Source organism: Solanum pennellii, chromosome 11 (genome assembly GCF_001406875.1).
Source record: "Solanum pennellii chromosome 11, SPENNV200".
NCBI classification, from domain to species: Eukaryota; Viridiplantae; Streptophyta; class Magnoliopsida; order Solanales; family Solanaceae; genus Solanum; species Solanum pennellii.
In genome coordinates this window covers 34,767,989-34,774,501 of record NC_028647.1, presented here as the reverse complement: position 1 = coordinate 34,774,501, position 6,513 = coordinate 34,767,989, and positions in this window count along the sequence as shown.

The following is a 6,513-nucleotide window of genomic DNA, read 5'->3' as shown; positions in this document are numbered from 1 at the left end:
CTACATCATCAATCTATTGAATTGGAGGAATGTAGATAATCCTTGACAAAACTTCCTTGTTTTGATAATACATGATTTATACACATAATTCATAAATAATATCAATATAAGGCAGTAGCTACAAGTATCTTTACATAAACGAAATCCTACATTCATGCACTATATAGACGAGATTACAGTGAATATCATACTTTAACAATCAATAAGAAATAGAGATCAAGTCTTAAAGCCTCAATACATATTGGACCAACAACACATAATTCATAATCACATGATATCATAAGCAGTAGATATAAGCAATTCAACATACTAGAATCATAATTCAATCAACATAAATTCAAGATCACAAAGCCCATGCATAACCTAAATAGTGAGTTTGAAGGGAGCATGGGTTCATCATGCAATTGGATTGAAAGTCACGTTATAAACAACATATTAACATTAATTCATCATGAAGAAGGCGTTAAAAACTTTTTCAGAAAGAACTCGTGGCTAGATTGGAAGATTCGAGATTTGATCATAAACTTTATTTTGAAAACATTGAAAGGAACTCTCTAGGTGAAAGGTTACTTAGAGATGAAGTATTACTATACGTCATTGTAGAAGAAAACCACTTAAAATTTATGAAGAACACATGGGAATCCAATCTTTGAGCTTTTCTTGAGCGTCATCTCTAATGGAGGTTTCTATAGATGATATTTTGGGAGAGGGAAGTCTAATTTGAATTCATGGAATGGGAATGGGATTGTCACATTTTTAACCCACTTAATAAACACAAAATAACCAAATAAACAAACTAGGGTCAGGTTAGCACGTGGGGTGATATTCCCATTCACCCCTCAAATGAAAGCAGCATGCATGTCAGTTGTTGTGGGCTGCATTGACGAGAGCAGTCGACGGGGCATCATCTAGTCGACGAGCCATCCTGCTGCTCCATCGTTTGCGATTGCAACCATCCTGGGGGGCTTGATCTCACACTTCTAAATTTTGAGAGACGTCTGCCGTTGACGGGGCGTCGATTGAGGACCGAGGTGTCAACTTAACTCATCGATTGACACTGCCAAGGTAGAGTCTCGACAGCCTTTGGGGTCCTCGTTGAAGACCTTTTGCGAGGCCCTTAGTGAGTCATACCCATACATTTCCAACGTAACTATACACATTAACATGTCAAGGACCTTCCACAACAATTTCACCTAATACACACTGGTAACACATCCAAACATGCTAGGCACACTCAAGTCCCATATGGACGTCTCAAGGGCTAACTTTCGAACGTCTTGCATGTTTAACATACTGCTCATAAAATCATTATTACTCATATAAGGGATTCATAATACAATGACACACATATAAATAGATAAAAATGTCTAAGGCCTCTTGGTGACTAGTTGTCGAACGTCTTGATCGTCCCTTGACGTTTGACTTCCAAATAACTTAAATCTTTAGACACTGCCTCATTACAATCTTAAAACCCAGTTTAGGACTTCGTAACATCAAGACACAAACATTAGGCTCTAAACACCCTTACTCATTTTGGGGGTCTTACAATATCCCCCACATGGGAAAATTCATCCTCGAATGACACTTAGAACACTTTAATCACAACAAGAACTTCAATGAATCCTAGATCAGCTCATAACATTTATAACATCATCACATATAATTTAATGCACCAAACTTACAAGGAACACAAACTTCAAACCATTTAGCCCCCAATGCAACACAATCAAGCAAAACCTTTATTCCACTCACTCTTAAATGCATCAAACATATAGGGTCTTTTCATGTTCATAGGAGGAACATCCTTCTCCTAATCATAACATGTTCTTTACATTTCAATTCATTAAGAGCTCATTATGTAACCATCTTTAAGTCACAGTTAGGCAGATTCAACAATGGATTTGAGTTAAATAGGTTGACAATGGATTCTTATTAGTTAGGCATACTTCCATGAGGGCCATACTCAACCATACCATGCTTAGTTGTGTCCATGGAGGAATGTCATTCTCCTCTACACACTTACATGTTTCATGAGTCCATACCCAAGAAATCACAAAGGTCTATTAATGTTAATTGACAATTTCTCAACTTTTTAACCAAAGCCTGCTCATAATTTTCTTCCAAGTGAAGTCAAAATGGTAATTTTCACCACACACATCACAACAATAGGAAGTCATTTCACATAGTTTCAATTTCTAGTTTGACAATAGCTTTCATAACATGCATTAGTTAGGGAAAGTCTTACAATTTATAGGCACATACTAGGACAATAGTTAAACATGCCTTCACTATGCAAAAATGAGCCTATAATCATGCTTTCCAAACCATGCAAGTTGCATAGTTTTCAAGAGACTCATCATTTTCATTTCAAAGAGACTGAAATTTTTCATTAATGTCTTAAAATACCACACATTAACATTAACTCATGAAGTTAAATGCAAAACCAACATATCAAGATGCACAATTAACATGAGAAAAACCATAATTTGATGAAAAATCCTTTTCGTGCAATTTAGAATCCTCAAAACATGTATAACATAGTGTCAACAAAGACATTTCAAACATAGAGAGAACATGCAACTCATACTTTGATGCAAGACTACTATCATGAACAATCTTCTACGAACTCTTTAGTTTCAAGATCAAGTAAGAATAGAAGGACAAGATAGAAATATCTACAACTTTACTACTCATATGACCATCCCCACTTAGGGTAAACCCAATTAAGAGCAATTTAACCCAACCTCAAGAGTATCTTAGCTTATCAACCTTCATCACCATCACTTAAAAGTACCAACCTAAAAGGAAATTACAGTAACTTAACATAGGGACCTCAAAGGGTATTCTAAACCTTATCGTCTAGGCACATTATCCACTATCATCAAGTTTGGTCATACTACCCAACAACATAAGGTTTTCAACAGTACCATAGACACCAAAGGTCATACAACATTAGGGAAACAATAGAGGGGACTTAGCCATAAGGTCTCTTTCTTTTCTATGAACATTACAGTAAGGTAACTCCTAGGTCAATCAAACCCACATCATCACCCTTCCAAGACAAGCATGGTACCCTTAATTCTAAGATCAAGTCATTAAAAAGGACTCCAATCAAAACAAGGAAATAGATATACTTAGGCAACATGCACATTTAGCTATTTATGAGATTCTTCAAAGCATTTAAACTCTAAGCCATATCATAAGACTATCATCATGCAAAGTCATACAGTAACACACATTCCAAAAGAGACTCATTTTAACCATAAAAACTTCTAATATGCTTTAACCATATCATGACATAAGTATCAACATAACAAGACATATTATATATGTCTCATACATATCAACAAAGTACATCATATCAACATATATCATTTCTCATATTTCACATACATAGCCATAATTGACACCACATCTTAAAAGCATGCCAAATCAAATTTCACAAATACTCATCAATCCAAAAAATAAAGATAAGCATCAAAACTCACCTTTTCTCCCTCAAGCATGGAGATACCATCTCATCCAAGAAATCACATATAAAACATTACCGAACAAGAAAACACAGAGAGAATCTTATAGAGTAAAGTTCTATGGAACGATATGATAATGATAAAGAAGGGAAACTCTATCTTTCTATAGTCTCTCTCTCATAGATGTGTCGCGACTCACCACCGATGATCGAAACTCTACTAGACGTGACAATATGAAACTTTGGACTCTAAATCCACTTTCATAAGCCTCATGCTCTGATACCACGTTTGTTACGACCAGGGAGCACCCCCTAGACGTAATATGGTGTACTTGACTTCTTCGAGGTTTTGTAAAATCCCATAGCTATCATTCATCGCATTGTCATAGGTAAGTTTAGCGAAAAATTTAAAACTTTTTTAGCACATCATATGCTAGAACATCACTTTCATTATATATAAAATATCATAATACATAGTTAAAGACTCTAGTCTCTTTTTGCCACCTAGACTCAACATCATTAGAGTTCATTAGGCACATGACCCTTATAACATAATTCATAAGCAAAATATTACAAGACATTACAGTAGAGATAAAATTTAGGAAATCCTTGGACTTAAGGATTCCTTTCCTTGACTTGGGAATCACATATCAAGCTCCTCACAATTTAAAGACATCCTTTAAGCATCCATAACCTACACTTTGTGTAAAAAGGTAGAGAAAAATGTAGATAGTACAAGAATGTACTAAGTATGATAACCATGCAAAAACATGTATTTAAAAGGGATATTTTACTTGAAATCATCCGTTATGCCTTTTTGTGAAAACTTCATAAAAAACTTATACAATAAGAATTATATCCTTCATATACTTAATATAGGCATATTGAATGGTAATATATCATATAAAATCATACAATGCCTTTAAGTAACATTTAGGACCACTTTACAGTAAGCTTTCCCATTTTATAGTAAATTTTCCTATTTCACAGTAAGCTTAACTTTTCTCTTTTCAGTGAACCTTGTTCTTGTTCTAACTTCTTGACTTTCCGACGAACCCTCTAGTAACACTATTGAAATGTACATATAATGTCCCATAACACTATCCACACTCAAGCATCACCTTAAGGCCACAACGAAACCATACCTACAACATTTCAAGTCAACACATACATTCATAGGACCATTTCATATAACAAAGCACATACTTCACATTACACTTAACATAAGAATTTACTCATAATACTAGTCTAATTCTACTAGTGCAATGTACATGTGAAGCCTCATAACCTCACAGATACTTAGTAAACCTATCATAACACCGCAAGAATCATAACATTCACTTCATACATTTACATGTCAAGCATAAACAACTTCATTCATGCCAAGCAAGACATTCATAATATAGTCATTATGACCAAATTTATGCATGTAGGGACAAAACCACATCATATAGGCTCATACCATGCATTTCATTCACAACAAGTAGACAACACTACAATGTCATGCATAAGGAACATAAACATAGTCATACACATTAGAACACCTTCATAGAACTCTCTTCAAGAGCTACTTGTGAAATGCATAGGTTAAGTCACATACCCCCACCTATACTAAGCAAATACCTTTAGTTTATCCTAGTTAGGATCCCAGTCATTTACATTCATTGTCCATTTTACTTTAGGAAAACTATAGCCTTAACCGGCACTATGACCATGGGTGCTAAACATGGAATTTGGTGTTGTAGAGCCTTAAACCAATGGAAGGTGATATACTTAGCCAAAGTAGAACATTAACACATGCAATCATAGTAAGTGAAATAACTTGCTATATCCTATGTGGCAAGCATAGTTCACGGAGCTTGGAGGTACATGTGGAAACTCTCTTTATACCAAATGGGGCTTTGTAGTTATCCGCTTTTGGAAATATCACTCTATGCCCTTTGGGATATGAGGCTAAAACATTTTGAGGACTATGGTGACCTACCATTCTATAATAGGAAGGGACACCCCTCAACTTCAAGTTTTCTCGGTGCTAAGCTAAGTTCTCTTTTATTAGAAAACCTTTATTAACTTTACTTTATAAAAACATAGGATTAGGAGATTGAATCATCATATACCTATATCATAGGTCATAGATGAGTGTTCATCAACTTAAATGATGTGAGAAACCCTTTCACATGGACTAGATCATCATATATATATGTGTGTGTGTATACTTATATGTGAGAAAACCTTTCACATAACACATTAAGGCCACACATGTTCATACATTAATGCATAAGTATATTTATGAGAAATCCTTTCATATAAACACATTAATACACTATGCACATTCATAACATAACCATGCATCCATATTCATGTACATAGAAAACCAAACCAAGGAACTATCCTATCGAGGCACACATGTGCATTGCATAGACAAGGTCCCATGCCCTTGCCCATACTAGTACACTTATCAAGTCATCCTAATTAATGATAATTTACATAACATACTTCACTGACATATTCCTTACATGCATAGTAGTAGACATTAGTGAATATGAGAACAACCTTTAATTAGACACCATGAACCTATACTACCTTCTAATCATGCATAATTTTTAAGTGTGTGCACATTGTGAACATGATCACATAATTGCTATCAAAAACACATGGAAGCATCCACCCTCTTAGAACCACAATGCAGCTTCAAACATAGACCACACAACACATAATAGCATAGCAGACAAGACAACATTATTTTATTTTCAAGACTCCTCACCTTAGCTATTTACACATTCATATTGGGATACATAGGTAAGGTATTGTTAACCATTATAACTCATAAATGGTAGAACCTAAACCAACACTAACATAACCGTTCACATGCTCATAACATTAGCAATACAACCTAGATAACAACTAGAATAGGGACTACGCATAGGCTTCACATTGGGTGATCATTACCATCACATATTCATAACACGATTCCCTTTAAGTCCAGGGTCACATCATATATATATATATATATATATATATATATATATATATATATATATATA